Source organism: Rhinolophus hipposideros (assembly GCF_964194185.1).
Source record: "Rhinolophus hipposideros genome assembly, chromosome: 10".
In the NCBI taxonomy this organism is placed as follows: domain Eukaryota; kingdom Metazoa; phylum Chordata; class Mammalia; order Chiroptera; family Rhinolophidae; genus Rhinolophus; species Rhinolophus hipposideros.
The window spans coordinates 46,307,891-46,327,565 of NC_138056.1; the positions used below are offsets into that span (position 1 = coordinate 46,307,891).

Genomic DNA, 19,675 nt, shown 5'->3' on the forward strand with positions numbered 1-19,675 from the left:
ACAGCATTTAAAAATAAATGAAACACTCAAGAGGTAGTTCAATTGTGGGATCCTAAACTCATGAAGTTTTAGGGCTAAAAGTGACCTTGGAGGTTAGTGTCTCCTGGTACCAGCTCTTCATTTTAGAGATGAGACAAGGGCATGGTTTAACAGTTGTTCAGTGACCTTATTAAATTAAAGCTCACACATCAGGAAGGTGAGAACTACAAAGTTGATTCCCTGACTCCTGGTTCTCTTTCCACTAACCACCAGATGCATTCCCTATACCCAAGAGAAGATTTACGTATTAACTCCATTTTTACTTTCATAATTCTTTACTTCATTAACTCACTAAAAAAAATAAAAGCACCCCTTAAAAATCAATTAAGATGAAAAAAATGTTTAGGAAACTCCACTTCTTGCTTGTTGCCAAAGTTTACTTCCCTTGTTCTATAAAAATCAATGAAATGAGATGTAAAATACAAAAGTTAGATTAGTAATCTCTCAGCCCCTTTCCATTCCCCTCCAAATCCTCCCATAAGAAATATTAACAGACATGCACACAAATATATTTTTATATTTAAGAGGATTTTTTGTTTTCTATATTTAAGAAACTAGGTTTACACTTTAAAATTGCTCTACAAATTGTTTTTCTCATTTAATAATTTATCATGAACATACCCCTAAGTGTCAATAAATAAAATTCTAACTCATACTTTTAAAAAGCTGTATAAATCCATATAAAGGATATACCTACCATAATGTGTTCACATATTTTCCTATTGATGGACATGACTATTTTCGATCTGTTACCACTTCAAACAATGCTGTAATGAATATCCTGGTACATGTTTCTTTTTAAACAAAAAAATTAAAAAAGAAAAAAAGAAAGAAAAAAGTGATTTCTACACACACACTTTCCTTGTTGTCCCATGTCTTCATTGCTTCCTTTCCTATTATCATCCCTGCCTAGCTTGCTCACAGAATTCTCCTCAGGGCCCAGTGTGATAATAGAGGGCAAAGCAATCGGGGGAATGTTAAGACATGACATGTGACAGTTACTGTTAGTAAGTTAGAATTGGCCTGAGTTGGCTGCACACACACCACACTGCCCACCCACCCCCAATACATACTGTGCTCCTGTTCTGGTCTCAGCAGCTGCTTCCAACACAACTAATGTGGGCAGAGCTGGCTCTGGGATTAATCCTACTTTGTCATACTCACGACAACAGCAAGTACAGATAGACCAACCAGCTATCCAAACAAGTGGGAAGGAGAATACTCGATTGCTATGAAATGACACAGAAGTGTATAGTAAAACGCAAAACTACCCATTCACCAAACCTTAACCAACATTCGCCAATGGCACTCCTCTGCTCAGAGGTAACTGCTGTTGTAAGTTTGTTGTGTAACTTTTCAGACATTTCCTAAGCATTCATACACACACGTACAGGGGGTGCCAAAAAAATGTATATACATTTTAAGAAAGGCAAAACTGTATTAAAACTGTAAAATTGTAAATTAAAAATGTAATACTCAATATATACTGATAACAAAAAATGAATACAAGTCACGTTTGACTTCTGAGATTACAAGAGGTGCTCAAAGTGCTTACCATCAGCATAATTTTAATAGTTTTTCCTCTTTTAAAATGTGTATGCTTTTTTTGGCACCCTCTGTATTTATATACATATATATATACACACATATACACATACACACACAGAGAGATGTCTGTATAGAGATACACACATATGTATGTATACACGTGTATGTATGTGGATAAAGAGTATGTGTATATATGTTAGGTCTACATACCTGTATTCATACTGTATAATTTGCTCTGCAACTTGACTTTTTCATTTAGAAATTTCTGTCATGTTTCCACATTAGTATCTAATGGACTCCTCATACTTTAAAAGCTCAAGAAAAATGCTATAGTAAGGTTGTACCACAAGTTTATTTTCCCATTTCGCTATGTCTGAACATTTAGGTTGTTCACCGTATTTTGTCACGACACAGAACGCTGTATTGATAATACTGGTACACACCTCCTTTCACATACCAGCTAAATTTCTCTAGGCTATATACCAACAATTAGAATTGATGAAGTCTGCATGTTAAATGTTGATAGGTACTCCCACATTACCAACCAAAAGGGTGTACCACCAACAGAGCATAAAAATTACTATTTCTATACCTTTCCAACAATAGATATTATTTTTATTTCACCAATGTAAAGGATAGAAGACGATATATTACTGTTTTAATTTACATTTTTCTGATTTCCAGAAAAGTTAAATATCTATCCATTTGTGTAATTGGTCATCCTTATTTTTTACGGAAAGTATTACCATTTTGATTTTAAACATTAGGACTCAGAGAGGCTAAGGTGACAGGTATTAAGTAGAAGACATCAAAGCTAAGTTTTTGAACAACTTCCCATGAAAGCTAGGCCTTCTGACTATCTATTGTATTTCCCACTACCCAAAGGTCCACAAAGTATATGGCCTGAGGGCCAGCTGCCCAGATGTTGTGAATCAAGTCTTATTGGAACACAGCTATTCCTATTTATTTAGGGGTACTTTTGTTCACCAATGGCAGAGGTGAACAGGTGTGACTATATGTCCTTAAAAGCCTAAAATATTTACTATCTGAGTCTAAATAAATCAGTAAGTCACATTTAACACCTAAAGAAAAGTTTCTCAATGGAGATTAATTGTTGCCCAACTGACTACAGTGTGGCTATGTTAGACAGTATGGCAGTATAGGTCTGGTACATAATATTGAAGAAAAAGCCCAAAACACTCAAATGAAGTCAAAAGACATCCCCTACTTCGGGTTGGGACACTACTCTAGAGAGTTTCCAATGAGCTATTCTTCATCCTCTTTGTCTCTTTAATATCAACTAATGGAAAACCAATGGTTCTGAATGTCCTTTAGTAACTTTGATGAGCAACATAGCTCCCATTCACACACTACAATAATATAAAACTAAAGTAAGCCCCACTATGTCTGCTTCCACACACACACACCACACAAAACAGGTATCTCTCCTTCCCTTTTGCTTGTAGAGAGAAGATTCACTGGGCAGCAGCTGAACATTTACAGCAGGTCTAGCCAATGCTAGGAGATAAGGCCCCGACCTCTGTGGGAAAGGAAGGCCCATTCTTCCCTCGAGATCCTACCCTTCTGAAGATCCTGGCCATGAGAATAAGTAATTTCTACTGGGAATTTTAGGGCCACTAAGCTCCTGTTGGGCAGAAAGGGAAGGTGACATCATCCCCATTTTATAAATGGGGAATTGAGGGTAACGTCTCCTTTTTCTTTCATTTCCAAAGGTCATTTTAGCAAATAGGGCTTCATGGACACCAGCACCCTCCCCCAGAACACCCCGCCAACACATGCCCTTTTCTCCTTCCATCCTCTCCCAAATTTTGACTTTATACAATAATGCCAAAGAAGCTATCATAGTCTCCAGGAAAATTAAATGAATTTAGTATTTTGAATGAGAAATTAATAAATAAAGAACAGTGCATCTTCTCATGCAAGTAAGCAGGCAGGCATTTCTCTGGAAAAAAATTTGGCAATACATATCAGGAACCTAAAAAATGTTCAAATTCAAACATTATGCCAAGTGAAAAAAGCTAGACACAAAGGAACAAAAATTGTATGATCTCACTTATGAGGTACCTAGAATGGACAAATCCATAGAGACAGAAAGTAGAACAGAGGTACCAGAGGCTGAGGGAGGGAGGAATGGGAGTTAATTCTTTAATGGGTACAGAATTTCTGTCTGGGATGATGAAAATATCCTGGAAATGGATAGTGGTGATGGTTGCACAATATTATATAGTAATATAAATATACTTAATACCACTGAATGGTACAGTTAATTGGAATTTAAATTGTGAATTCAACACTTTAAAATGGTTAAAACATACATACACACACATTGACACACACAAATGCATGCACATAAAAAATGACATGGACACTGAGTAAGGTCTTCCGTCCAACTGAACAGTAATGTACGAATGTCAATGTCCTGATCTTGACATTGTACTCCAGATGTCACCACGGTAAGATGTCACCATTGCAGGAAGGGGATATTTGGACTCTACGTACTACTTTTGAGTCTATAGTTACTTCAAAATAATTTTTTAAAATATAAAAAAAGGTTAAAATGGTAAATTTTGTTACATATATTTTACCAAAATTTTTAAAAATGGGATTACTGAAAAAACAAAGTCATGTTCTTTGAACAAATAATTTCATTTATAGCAATGAAAGTTTAGGAAATAATCTGAAATATAAACGAAAGTATATATATTAATAGAATTATTTATTATTATGAAGAACTGGAGAAAAACTAAATATCTAACAATAACTCTAATTACGATATATCCATATGACGAAACCTTATCCAGTCATTAAAAATATTTTAAATAATTTTAATGAAATGGGGAACTACTCAAGAAATGAATTTAAAAAGCAGGATATCAGGCCGGCCCGGTGGCTCAGGCTGTTAGACCTCCATGCTCCTAACTCCGAAAGCTGCCGGTTCAATTCCCACATGGGCCAGTGGGCTCTCAACCACAAAGTTGCTGGTTCAATTCCTCGAGTCCTGCAAGGGATGGTGGGCTGCGCCCCCTGCAACTAAGATTGAACACGGCACCTTGAGCTGAGCTGCCGCTGAGCTCCCAGATGGCTCAGTTGGTTGGAAGGCATACTCTCAACCACAAGGTTGCCGGTTCGACTCCCACAAGGGATGGTGGGCTGTGCCCCCTGCAACTAGCAATGGCAACTGAACCTGGAGCTGAGCTGTGCCCTCGACAACTAAGACTGAAAGGACAACTTGAAGCTGAATGGCACCCTCCACAACTAAGACTGAAGGGACAACAACCTGACTTGGAAAAAAGTCCTGGAAGTACACACTGTTCCCCAATAAAGTCCTGTTCCCCTTCCCCAATAAAATCTTTAAAAAAAACAAACAAAAAACAAAAAAACAGAAATATGCATAGATACCCAAAATAGTGAACGGAAATACAAAAATGGGAATAAGTGATTTTCTTCAAACAGTGGTTTCCACTGTATAATCAGAAGTCCAGCTCTGTGAGAAATTTTATCCTCAAAGGATTAATAGTAAACAACCCACTAGAAAGAAGACTGTACATAATATATATGCCAAATAAAACCTTTACCTTTGTGGGGTAGGGCAACTCAGTCTAAAGGGACACTGCTGACCACTTCCTGCCTTCTTGCTTTTGGAGCTTCTTTGTAACGGAGGAATAAAGTGCCCAAACATGAGATGCCTGACAAACTTTATACTCTAAGAATCAGGACCACCACCTTCTCCACCTTGAAATCTAAGACCTTACACTTAAAAAACAGACCAAGACCTAAGTAAATTGATAGGGTCATGTTATTCCTTACATCAAAAACATTCAACAGCTAACTCTATGCAAAATAAAATCCAAATCCCTTGGCATGACTGTCATGCAGGGTGTCATGCGGGGTCTCTGGTCCCGCTCCCCACATAAGAACGCAAGACATGGTGAGGCCAAAAAGGAACACCCACAGAGCCATAGATAGGTGAGTCATACCACTATAGTCTTGCTGGCGGCTGGGTTGGAGACACAGGAAGCAGAAGCCACACGATCCGCAACCTGCCATCCACCTTTCTGCCAACCAACCAACCCCTTGCTAGCTGCAATCGGCCATGCTAACTGCAATCCAAGCTTGCCAGCCACCATCTTCTTGCCAGCCCCCATTTTCTGCTAGCGTAGCCACAGCAGTTATATTAGTGGCCAATGGCTCACTGGTTACAGCTGATGGCCAACTAGCCACAGCTGATGGCCATTTACTACCTGAGCCAGCACCTTTCCATGTGAGGCCGAGAGCCTGGAAACTGCACTCCTGGCTCTGTCCCCACAATGACACTTTAGGCTCTTTAAGATCCAACCGTCAATATTCTTTTCCAGCTTCACCTACAGCTCATTCCTCTAAAATATCTTCTATCTCAGGAACACTTTTCCCAAACATGCCCGGAATTTTCCAGGCCCTGTGCCTTTGCCCATGCTATATAACTTCCTCTAAAATGCCCTTTTCTTCTAAACCTACTGAACTCTTATTCACCCTTTAAAATCTGGCTCAAATGCCTTCTCCCTTCAGAATTTCCCCTTTTCCTTCCAATTCAGGAACAGTTGTTCTTCCCTCTGTATGCTCCCATATTGCTTGTTCCTCGACGCCCTTTATTTCACCCCTGGGTCAATGCTAGCTGCACACTTGTTTCACCTGCCTAAGCTCCTCAAGAGCAGAAACCATCTTATTCACACATCCACTCCATTCCAGCACAATGCTTACACACAGTAAGTGCTAAATAATGCTGCCTGAGTAAGAGCCAACTGACCCTAATCTAGTGAATTCTTTCAGTGATGCAGCCAGTAAAGCCAAATTGTCAAAGAGAACAAACCCTCTAATTTAAAGTCACATACCTAGCATGAGTGACCAGCAGAAAATGTCATGGACCTGCCACTTTAAGGGGACTGGCAAGTCAACTGTGTTTACACAACCCTAATTAAAACGAAAGGGCACTGACAGAAAGAAGAAAAATAAGGAGAGTAAGAGGTGTGGATTCTACAGGTCACCTCCTCCTCTGCTTGGAGTCCAAATTTCCCAGCCCAGTGTCTACCAAGCAGCCTATTCTCTCTTTGGGGTCACTGTAGGATCTAAATATTGAAAAGCAACTGATTAGGCCACTTTATCCAGCAACTGGCTCTGCTCTTGGGCATTTAACTTCTAATTGTGGTTACATGGGGCTTTTTCTCTAAACAAATCCCAGTATACCAAACATTAAGTGAATCCCTTTAAAGAAAGGCTTGAAATTAACAACAGCAGGGAACAAAGTCTCTAAATCTTCTAAATAACAATATCCACACTGTCCATTTTGATAAAATTCACCCCCACCTCCTTCGAACAATAGGCCCTACCAGGGAATAACTTCTCTCAGAACCAGCATGTCCTGTGATTGTTTTCCAAGAGAAAGCTCCCTGTGCCTGCTTCTCGTTAAATAGCTAGTTCACGTTTGATCGCTCAGCTGTGACTGCAAGTAGACAGTAGCCACTATAATTTAGGGGCTCAAAAGGAATTCCCTCCTGCCCCTAGTTTAATAGTCAAGCAGCTTAGCACAAACAGATACTTCCCCACCTCAAACCTTCTTAGGCCTACCTGTTTTCAGATCTAGAACTCTTAGTATCTAACTTTTTCAGTATAAAAATGAAGAAAACAAGGCCGAGAGCAAGAAGGAGACTAGCAAATGATCATATAGTGACTTAGTGACTTAATCTTTTGACCAGGCTACCTAACACCTTATTTTACTGAGTAGTTATCAACAAGACCACCGTTTCCAGGATCAGATTCCAGGGTACTACAATCAGCCTAACTTAAATGCATTCAAGATAGCCTCTCTGCTTTGACAATCCCTACCCATCCCCACCCTTTTTCAAACCTAAACTGCTGACTAAATAAATAAATAAATGAATGGAGTAACGTGATATATCATTTCTCCTTCAAAAGGTTGGCGCTACCAAACCACATGTTTCAGCCGCCATCTGGAAACCATCCCGATGGATTCTGGCATGCTAGTGAGCAATGGCTGCTGCAGCCTGAAGAAGCTGTGGCAGTGAGTCTTCTGGAGATGGGACTGCAATGGCGCCTCGGCTACAATGTCCTACAGCAACATGTTACAACACTTTGTGGCCCTCAACACATTTGTGATTTGGGAGGACTACCATGATAACAGTTAATTTTCTGCGTTATGTAATCACCTTGATCTAGGAGCAAGCATATACACAGTGAGAATGAAGGGACACCTTTTTAAACAAACAGTTCCAATCTTTTTAAATCAAATGAAAACTGTAATCAAAATAATCTCTTTAGGGGCCTCTGGGACAACATCAAGCATACCACCAACATTCGCATCAGAGGGGTACCAGAAGGAGAAGAGAGCGAGCAAGAAATCGAAAACCTATTTGAAGAAGTAATGACTGAAAATTTCCCTAACCTGGCAAAGGAAATAAATACACAAGCCCAGGAAGCACAGAGACCCAAACAAGATAAACCCAGAGGCTCACACCAACACACATCACAATTCAAATGCCAAAGGTTACAGACAAATAGAGAATCTTAAAAGCAGCAAGAAAAAAGCAATTAGTTACCTACAAGGGAGCGCCCATAAGACTGTCAGCTGATTTCTCAACAAAAACTTTGCAGGCAAGAAGGGAGTGGCAAGAAATATTCAACGTGATAAAAAGCAAGGACCTACAACCAAGATTACTCTACCAGCAAAGCCATCATTTAGAATCAAAAGACAGATAAAAGCTTCCCAGACAAGAAAAAGCTAAAGGAGTTTCTCACCACCAAACCAGTATTACAAGTAATGCTAGAGGAACTTCCTTAAGACCAAAAAAAAGGAAATCAAAAATATGAATAAATGGCAATAACTACATATCTATCAATAATTACTTTAAAGGTAAATGGATTAAATGGTCTAATCAAAAGATAGGGTCACTAAATGGATAAGAAAACAAAACCTTTACATATGCTGCCTTACAAGAGACTCATTTCAGATCAAAAGACACACACAGACTGAAAGTAAAGAGATAGGAAAGATATTTCATGAAAATGGAAACAAAACAAAAAAAAGCTGTGGGGAGCAATACTTATATCAGACAAAATACTTTAAAACAAAGGCTATAACAAGTATCAAAGAAGGACCCAGTAATCCTACTTCTGGGTATTTATCTGAAGAAACCCAAAATGCTACTGAGGGGACGTGTGCACCCATATGTTCATTGCAGCATTGTTTACAATGGCCAAGATGTGGAGACAGCCTGGTGTCTGTCGATGGAAGAATGGATAAAGAAGTAGTGGTACATATACACAATGGACTACTGCTCAGCCATGGATGGGAATGGGTTCTTGCCATCTGTAACGGCATGGATAGACCTGGAGGGTATTGTGCTGATTGGAGTATGTCAGACAGCAAAAGACAGACACAATGCGATTTCGCTTATATGTGGAATCTAAAGAACAAAAGAAACAAACAAAACAGAAACAAACTCATAAATACAGAGAACATTTTGATTGTTGCCAGATGGGTGGGGGGATGGGAATGGGTGAAAATGGAAAAGGGATTAAGAAGTACAAATTGGTAGTTACAAAATAATCATGGGGATGTAAAGTAAAACACAGGGAATATAGTCAATGATATGGTAATAATTATGCATAGTGCCAGGTGGGTACTAGACTAGCCAGGGGGATCGCTTCTTAAATTATACAAATGTGGTCACACTATGCTGTACACCTGAAATTAATACAAAATAATATTGAATGTCAACTGCAATTGAAAAATTAAGAAAGGGAGGGGGAAGATGAAGGGGAATAAAAGGTTCAAATTTCCAAGTATAAAACAAATACATGATGGGACGTAATGTACAGCATAGGAAATATAGTCAATAATACTGTGACAGCATGAGACAGTGTCAGATGGTTGCTCTATTTATCACGGTGACCACTTCTTTAGGTACGTAAATGTTGAATAACTATGTTGTACATAGTTATATAATATACAGAAACTAATATAATATTGTAGTTATATAATAATAGAAACAAATAAACATTGTATTTTAGCTATATTTTAATAAAAATCTTTTTTAAAAAGTCTCCTTGGGAAGTTATTTATTCTAACAATATTATCATTGCTCAAAATGTTTACAAAACACTGCTTTGGAAACTGCCTTTAAAGTCTACTCCATGTGAAACAAGCGCAAAAATTAAGTCTTACGGTTTTATAGTCACACCCCATTCTTCACCAAAAAAAGGTACTGCTTTGCTTAACTCTTTGGCTCACAGTATCTTCTGGCTGCTTCCAAAAAATTGAATCCAAATCTCCAAAAATTGAAAGAGTGAAGATTTGTTACTTTTGAGGATATTCAAAGGATGGGCTTAGAAGCCAGAAAAGCTCTGAGCACTGAAGGCATCACCAGAATAAATGTCAAGGTTGAGAACACAGTTACTTTGAGGGGGACAAACTGACAAATATTGTCATTGTCCCACAATTACAATGAAGGGGAGAAGATATGTGCAACATATGTCACATGTGTTAATAAAAATAAACTATTATATTACTTTCCAATTACACATTATGTAATCACAAACGTTGGCTGTGGAACAAATCTTGCAGATCATATAATTCAAACTGTTCATTTTTACGTATGAGAAAACTCCAGTCCACTGAGGTTAGGCAATTTGTCCCTGGTCACACAGCTGGTTAGCAACAGTCAGGACTAGAAACACAGTTGTTCTGACTCCCAGCATAATCCACAAACATATAATCCATACACCTTCCCCTTCCCTCTTCCTCACTGGTCTTTCAGAGGGGAAGGCGATGACTCAGAACACTAAAGCACACCAAGGATGGTTCTGAAAACCAGTAGATGAGAAATGATGGCTGAAGACTAGGACCTCTCTGCAGTCACCCCTATGGGTATGAACCATCGTTTAGAGTCTGGCTCACAAGAGTTCTGGGGAATCTACCTCGGAGCAGGGTTCAGGGAAATTTCTGGACACTCCCCCTACAGCTAGAAGAATATGTAAAGATGTTTATTAAATCTCTCTGCCTACCTACAGTAATCCATTTGCTTCAAGTCATTAAAGGAAGGTTACTATGAAGAACCTGGATCAGGGAAATAGACAGGAGAGCTCCTGTTCAGGAAAAAGCTGACCTATGAGAAGGCAGAGAGGGCAGGAAGCACCTTGACTTACCTCTGGCAGAGAGCTTCCTCAGGCTGGGGACAGTGATCCCTGGCAGTCTGGCTTAGAATTAGCCTCGACCCAAGGAAGGGGCAAAAGATAAGAATGCTTGTTCATTCCCCCATCCTACCCACTACTGGTCAGCTCAGCCTCCCATCATCCTGGGCAGCCCCAACGTTCTGTAGATCAGACAGAAACCAGAAGGGAAGCCACACAGCCCAGGTCAATGGGGTGAGTCAGTGGAAGAACAGGAAGAGTAACTGGGGCAGAAATTCTGGCCTCCTGTGGCAAGACGGGCAAACCACACCCAGCACTGGTCAGCACTGGGAAGGCCCTGTCCTATCTGGATTCTGGTCGCCAAACCACGAAAGGTCTTTCCTCAGGAGGCTCCACACCACTCTCATTTCCAAGTGTGTTTCTCCTCCTAAAAACCTTCCATGGTTTTCTTCTGCCTAAAGCCCCACATCTAAATTCTTTGGCTTTATTTTCCAAGCCCTCCATTATATGGCCTCAAGTCATTTATTCAACTTTATTTCCCACTATTCCACAGTGTATACTCTGAACTAATCAAGCCAGTCTTCCCACTTCTCTCTGCATGAACCAAACCCTTTCTCATTTCCATGCCTTCAGTTATCCCACGGTGGTAAATTCAAACACCTTCAGGAATTAGGCACGTAGTAGAAAGGAATGCTCCAGTTGGAGCACATGGCAAAACTACACGAGCACTGCCTCCACCTAAAGGTATTCAAATATTTTAACTCAAATATTTGTGTAGTATTTCTCTGTGAGCATCACAATAACATTTTAAATAGTTATTAACACTCTTTCTAGCTTGCAAGTGAAGAAACTTCCCCAAGGTTAGGCAGCTGGCAAAATGCTTGGGGAAGTCTCTAGGCCTGTCTGAAGCCAAAGCAAGAGCTCTAAATTATTAGGCTTCCAAGTAGTGCAAACACCATGGAAGCTACAGAGCTCTAAACTCTGAAGAGGAAATTCACACTCTTCATAATATACAGCCTTGATAGTGGGATGAGAAGCCCAAACAGCGGCTTATCTAACCATACTCCAACTACCTCAAATCCTGTCCATTTTCCTACCGAAGTCTTTCCTAGTTATTCCAGGTGCTACTGAGTTTCCTCTTCTCTCAATTCCTGTAGGGTTTACAGATTAGATAACACAATCGAGTGCTAAATTATGATACATACTGTCATGCAAAACTGAATACTGATTCCATGTGTTTTCCAGCTTCACTAATCAAACTACTGTAACTAACCTACACAGTTCTACCAAAAAGGTTTAACCTGAATCTAATCAAGAGGAAACAATCACACAAATCCAAATTAAGAGTCATTCTGCAAAAAGTTAACCCGAACTCTTCAAGAACATCAGTTATGATAGACAAAAAGGCATTCAAGATTAAGAGAGTCAAGAACTTTGAAATCTATGTAACTTTACTAACCATTGTCACTACAATAAACTTTAATTAAAACTGTAGATATATTTTTTTAAAGGGAAAAAAAGAGGTTAAAGAACTCTTGTTCAAGGTTAAAGGAAACTAGGGTCATGACAAAATCTTGACAACTAAATGCACGCGTGATCCATCAATGGAAGCTGAATTGAAAAAAGTCTATGAAAGGCATCATTGGGAAAATGTGAGAAATCTGAAAATATTGTATGCGGGATGCATTGAATCAATGTTAAATTTCCTGAGTGCTAACTGTACTGTGGTTACATAGGATCTGGTTTTTAGGAAATAGTTGCTGAAATATTTAGGATGAAGTAACATGATGTTCACATCTAACAGTCAAAAGGTTCAGAAAAATGAAGAGTAGACAGCAAATGTGGCAAAATATTAACAATTGGTGAATCTAGGTGAAGAGTATATAAGTGTTTGTTATATTATTTTTGTAAAGTATCAGTAAGTCTGAACCTACGTAAGAGTATATAAAGATTTGTATATTATTCCCATAAAGCATCTGTAGTTTTGAAAGCTGGTAAAGAGGGAAATCCTGTATTATACAGTTCTTTACATACTTAGCTCTGGGAGAGATATAATAGGCACTTTTACATTTGCTCACTGCCTATGGAAACTGGGCTTTGGAGGTCGGCAACCAGACAACGTCCACTTTGCAACAGTTCATCAGGGGTACAGTGGCAAACTTAGGTAACAAGAGGTTTCCCTCAGACTCACGTCATCACACCACAGGAAAGACAGAAAAGCCGGCAATCAAAGCTATTATTACTTCACCCGCTCCCTGAGGCCATCCAGAAGTCAGGCACTTGATAAATGCTCACTTACAAGGCAAAATGCAGTTGCTGCCCACACATAGGACCAAAAGCTGGGGTCACACTGCATCCACCTTGCCACAGGGTACCAAAAATTTGACAGCCTACAAAACAAGTGTCTCTGGCCAGTCACGGGAAGGTACCCAAGAGGTCAAATAAATACGCCTGAAACATATGCAGTCTTTACTCCTCACCAGATAAACCGGTCCTCAGCTGCAATAAGGCAGAAGAAGTCTGCAAAGCTGAATCACTGGCATTTCCTGCACTGGCTTCAAAGAAACTGGTCCTTAAATAGGACAGAAAGGGCAGCTGACACAGCTGCCAACACAGGCCTCAACCCAGAAGCGTGCTGAGCAATATGCCCTTCCTCCCTTCTACAACCACCAGATCATTTTACGTCTGCCAAATGGTCCCTTATTAGGGCGAATGACAGCCCAGTGGCCAACCTTTAACCTTGACTCTCTACTTCCCTCATTGACAGCCAAGATATTGCTCTTTCCAGATACCGTAACTCCTCCACCAATGTAGCAGAAGAAATAGTCAAAACGAGTCCCCCCAAAGCCTGATCTACTGAAGAAAGATGTATAGTCGTGCAACATAGACCTTGCTTCTAAAACCTACCTTGTTCAGCATCTTTACCAAAGACAGAATGAAAACATATATAAGGCTTTGGAATTATAAACTGTGAAGGACAAAACACAATGTTTTTAGATTTCATCTGACAAAAATATCGTGACAAGTCTGATGTTACTAAAATAACAAGACATAATATAAAAGGACTCAATATACAGCCCTGCATTTAGAACAAAAGAAATCAACCACACTAACAGGATGGTAGAGACCTGGTACAGCCTTTGGGGGCGCGGGGAAAGGCTGCCTACGGTGGGAGGTGGAGGAGAGGCTCTTACTACATAGTCTCAATGAACCCTGAATCAGACAGCTACCCAAAACATCAATGCTCATTTTGTTACTCAAGGCTCAGGTCGCAGATGACTGTGCCCCACCTTTGAAAAGCAAAGTCAGAGTATATGCAGAGAAAGAATGACAACCTTGGTGAAGGGTCTGCAAGTCATGTCACGGAAATTGTGAAGGAAGAATTACAGATGTTTAGTCAGGGAAAACATGAAAACTTTTTTTCAGATATATGCAAGCTTGTCGTGCAGATGAGAAGAAAAACTATGTTTTCCTGCAAGAAGTCAAAACTAGAATTAGTAAGTGGAAGTTACAGGAAGATAGATTTTTGGTTTGACACAGGGAAGAACTTTCAGAATAATAAAGACATTAAGAATACGGGATATGGTGGGGCCGGCCCGGTGGCTCAGGTGGTTGGAGCTCCATGCTCCTAACTCCGAAGGCGGCCGGTTCAATTCCCACATGGGGATGGTGGGCAGCACCCCCTGCAACTAAGATTGAACACGGCACCTTGAGCTGAGCTCCTGGATGTCTCAGTTGGTTGGAGCACGTCCTCTCAACCACAAGGTTGCCGCCTTGACTCCTGCAAAGGATGGTGGGCTGCGCCCCTGCAACTAAGACTGAAAGGACAGCAACAACTAGACTTGGAAAAAAGTCCTGGAAGTGCACACTGTTCCCCAGGAAAGTCCTGTTCCCTTCCCCCAATAAAATCTAAATATATATATATTTATATATATCCAGGCTTACGGAACCCAGAATGCCTGGATTAGACACCAACTCCACCACGTACAAACTGTATACAGCGTTAGGTAGACTCATTTACCTGTGCTGCAGTTTCCTTGCCCTTTGGTAGTAACGGTACTTACCTCACAGAAGTGGTTTGGGAAGTGGTTCATGTAGTGCTTAGAATAGTGCCTGGCTCACAGTATATGCTGGAAAAAAAGAAAGTCGGCTATTGCTATTAATGACTACTGATATAATGAACCTAATAACCCAAAACTCTCCCACTACATATGCCTGGAAATGTTGAGAAAATATAACAAACATCCTTTTGTTTATCCTTTTGAAAATATAACACATCCTAAGACTGTGCCAGGTAAGTCACTGTCTCTCAGCTCCACACCTACCCTGTCATACTCTGCTCTGTGACGCTGGGCATGGATGCTGGCAACTCCATTTCATCTTTGCCAGCAGGCTCCCTGTTAGGATATGTCAACAGGGGCACTAAAGGGGAAATGGAAGGCAGGAGGAAGCTACAAAGGACTTTTTCCTGTGGCTTGCTGTTTCTGGACAACAGCAGTGGCTCCTACCTGCTCCTTCCTAAACGCCCAGAAGCAGCCTCATTTCCCTTCAGAGGCATCGCTCCCACTGGGCAGGACTCCACTAACCCTGCCTCCTCCAGGCCCTCCTGCGAGCTCCTAAGAAACCAGCAGCACCAGGGACACCCTCTCCTCAGAGAATCAGGGCGCAGTGCCTCCACATCCCTCCAGACTAGGTTCTGATAACCCAACCTCCTCCCTTTACTTTTCAGCCCTGGATGAGGCAGCTGCTTAATGCAGTTATTACGTCAAAGTCACTTTAAGATTCCCTTTTTGCTTTTTCAGACTTCCAACAAAGGTTTAAACTAATTCCTTTTACTGAGTTTGCTCTATTAAAATAGCTACGTGTGGTTTCCATCTTCCTGACTGAATCCTAACCGATATATAAACTAAGCTCACAAGAAAGTAAAGGAAACCCCAGGAACCAGAAACACAGAAGCTGAGAGCTGGATAAGTGAGCCGACAGCATAGCTGTCCCAGCAGTGTAAGGAATTCTTGAACGGCTCATAGTCCAGAAGACAGAGCCTGAGTCCTCACAAATCAACCGAGAGCCCTGTACAAGGGCTGACACCCTCAGTAAAAAGACCAGGAAAAAAAAAATCCATCCACAGGGAAACAAGGAAGCTTGCCTTGCTTACTTACCTAGCAAAGTGGGAGGATTCAAAACCAGAGATGTGTACATGAAGTACATTTGGAGTTAAAATTTATACTAAGCTTGTGCCCTGGAAATCTGCAAGTAAAGAAAACTAACATACATTTTGGTCCCAGGTTGGGAGTAGCCTTGAGCGCCCAACAGAAGCACACACAAAGTTGCTGCAGGAGATGTACAAATGGCCAACAAATACATCAAAAGATGTTTAACATCACTGGTCATCAGGAAAATGCAAATTGGAACCACAATGAGATACTACTACACCTCCATGAAAACGCCTAAAATTAAAGACTGACAGGGGCGGACGGGTGGCTCAGTTGGTTGGACTGTGAGCTCTCAACCACAAGGTTGCCGGTTCAACTCCCCCAAGGGATGCTGGGCTGCGCCCCCTGCAACTAATATTGAACAATGGCGAATGGACTTGGAGCTGAGCTGTGCCCTCCACAACTAAGATCGAAAGGACAACAATTTGACTTGGAGCTGATGCATCCTGGGAAAAACACACTGTTCCCCAATAAAAGTCCTGGAAATACACACTGTTCCCCCAATAAAGTCCTATTCCCCCTCTCCAATAAAATCTTTTAAAAAATAAAATAAAAAGACTGACAACACCAAGTGTCTTGGTAAGAATATGAAGCAACTGGAGCTCTCTTATACTGCTATGGGAACATAAAATAGTATGACCACTTTGGAAAACTGGTAATTTCTTTAAAAGTTAACCATACCCCTGCAATATGACCCAGTCATTCCACTCCGAAAAGACAGGAAAATATATATCTACTCAAAGATTTGTACATGATTGCTCACAGCAACTCTGTTCACAACACAGAAAAACTGGACAGCCAAAAGTCCATCAACAGTGAACGATAAAACTGTAAGATAAAACCTTACAACAGACTACTACTTAGCAACAGAAGGTAACAAGTTACTGTTGCATGCACCTAATGGTTAAATCTCAAATTCACTAAGTTACATAAAGAAACCAGACACAAAACAGTACACACTGTATGATGTGACTTACATAAAATTCTAGAAAATGCAAATTAGTGGTTCCTAGGCCAAGGTGAAGGGAAAGATGTACTGTAAAGAAGCATGAGGAAACTTTTGGGAGTAATGGGCATACTTTGTATCTTGATTGTGGCCACTTCGTATAGCTGTCTACACCTGTCAAAACTCTTTTTCCTTAAATGAAGTTTACTGTACATTAATTACTCCTAAGCAAACTTGATTTAAAAAAAACTACTCTTGGGAGAACTGACTTCAATGCAAGCTACATGAGATTATCATAAATGATGTCTCTCTGAATATGAGTTCACCAAAATTACAAAATACTTGTGGAAACAATTCATCGTGAACAAAAGTCAGTTACAACAAATGTTTAAAATTATTATAAGATGAATTGAAAACCACAGGACAAAAGCATGATGCCGTGAAAAACAGGCAGATTTGAAAAATGAACCAAATACTTCCGAAAATAAGAATTCAAAAAGCAAATCAGATGAAGAGTAAATTAACAGGCAAGGTAAAGGAAATTATCCAGGAGGAGACGTAGAAATATAGAGATGCAAATTATGAAAGAAAGAATAAGAAATGTGGAGGACCGCTGTAACACGAGATCTGAGAGAAGCATTATTCAAAGAGGTAATGACTGGGAATTTTTACAAAACTGATGAAAGATGTGAACTTTCAGATTGAGGAATCACTACAAGTTCCCAGCAGGATAAAATTAAATCCACACCATGCAATGAAACTGCAGAACATAAATGAAAAAAAGATCTTAAAAACAATTAGAAAGAAAGGCAAATTACCCATAATGAAATAGTTAAGTTGTCAGTACAGTTCTCAAGAGTAACAACAAAAAGCCAGAATTTCAGTGAAACAACATTTTCAAAGTGCTGAGAGAAAATAATTGGAAGCCTTGTACCCTGCTAAACTATCAATCAAGACTGAAGAGGAAATAAAGATATTTTCCAACAAAGAGCGTTTACTATCAACAGATCCTCACTAAAAAACAAAAACACTTGAAGGATACATTTGTCTGTTTGACACAAAGGGACGGAATGACATGCAAGAAAGAATGGTGAATAAACAAAGAGTAAACATACATGGGTGGGGGCAGCCGGTTGGCTCAGTTGGTTAGAGCGCAGTGCTCACAGCACCAGGGTCGCTGGTTGGATTTCCACGTGGGCCAGTGGGCTGCACTCTCCACAACTACATTGAAAACAACAACTTGACTTGGAGCTGATGGGTCCTGGAAAAACACACTGTTCCCCAATATTCCCCAATAAAAATTTAAAAGAAAACATACATGGGTAAAATAAAATAGTCACCAACAGCACAGAACAATAATTATTAATTAGTATTGTTTAACGATGATATGGACTGCCTGAGTAGTCTCATTCTTGTAAGTGTTCATTTCAAATATGGACAACACCTTTTTTAAAAACTTTTATTTGGGGCTGGCTGGGTGGTTCAGGCGATTAGAGCTCCATGCTCCTAACTCTGAAGGCTGCTGGTTCAATTCCCACATGGGCCAGTGGGCTCTCAACTGCAAGGTTGCCAGTTCAATTCCTCAAGTCCCGCAAAGGATGGTGGGCTGTGCTCCCTGCAACTAGAAAACAGAAACTGGACCTGGAGCTGAGCTGCGCCCTCCACAACTAAGACTGAAAGGACAACAACTTGACTTGGAAAAAAAGTCCTGGAAGTACACACTGCTCCCCAATAAAGTCCTGTCCCCATTCCCCAATAAAATCTTTAAAAAAAAGAAAAACAACTTTTATTTATTTTAAGTGTTTTTCCAGGACCCATCAGCTCCAAGTCAAGTAACTGTTTCATCTAGTTATGATGGAGGGCGCAGCTCACAGTGGCCCATGCGGGGATTGAACCGGCAACCTTGCTGTTAAGAGCACTGAGTTCTAATCAACTGAGCTAACCGGCTGCCCCTGGACAACACCTTTTCATACGTTAGTGTACACTGAGTAAGAAGCTGAAATGATTCCAAACATATCTATTGACCGTAGGGTTTTATCAATTAGACACAGCTGTCAAACATTCCTTGATCAGCTCTGTTTAGCCATCTGAAGCAGGGCATTGCCCCCATTCTAAGAGTTCTAAAAGCTGAGTCTTCTAGGCATTCTTCCCACTCCCGTATTCCATAAACAAAAAAGAATATTCTTTTTTTTTAAATTAAAGTTTATTGGGTTGACAATTGTTAGTAAAGTTACATAGATTTCAGGTGTACAATTCTGTATTACATCATCTATAAATCCCATTGTGTGTTCACCACCCAGAGTCATTTCTCCTTCCATCACCATATATTGGATCCCCTAAAAAAGAACATTCTAAATAGAAATGTTTATTATGTGAGCTTTTGGGTAAGATCTTCTAGATTGGGGGGAGCAGAGTTGTTGGCTTTAGATAAAAATTCTGGCATTACAATTAGTCATCATTTGCTCGAACTTGAGTCAGAGTCCTTTTACAGAGAAGTGCTTGTATGTGCCTCTTCCTCTAAAGGAGAAAATACCACACAGGAACAGAGGGAGGGAACGCATACACTCATCCCTGCGGACTGAAAGCTATCTTAAATGATCTGAACGTTCCCTCCAAGTTCCCATACAGATCTCCCCAAGGTAGAGGGCCCCAATTCCCTTACCATCAAAAGTTTCTGCCTACCACAGAGTAACGCACTTGACAATCTAGAACTTTGGAAATACAA

General features: G+C 40.2%; 1 protein-coding gene across 3 annotated transcripts in view; it reads right to left on the minus strand.

Annotated features, from left to right (window-relative positions):
* Nucleotides 1-19,675, minus strand: part of NUMA1 (nuclear mitotic apparatus protein 1) — a 66,299-nt gene that overhangs the window by 45,490 nt on the left and 1,134 nt on the right. Inside the window, exon 1 of one of the 3 annotated variants that reach the window (XM_081064793.1) lies at nucleotides 14,856-14,874. The exons of the other annotated variants lie outside the window; for them this stretch is intronic. The gene's annotated coding sequence lies outside the window, so the exon portion shown is untranslated. Of the gene's footprint in view, nucleotides 1-14,855; nucleotides 14,875-19,675 lie in introns of those variants that run through there. 3 annotated transcript variants of the gene reach the window in all.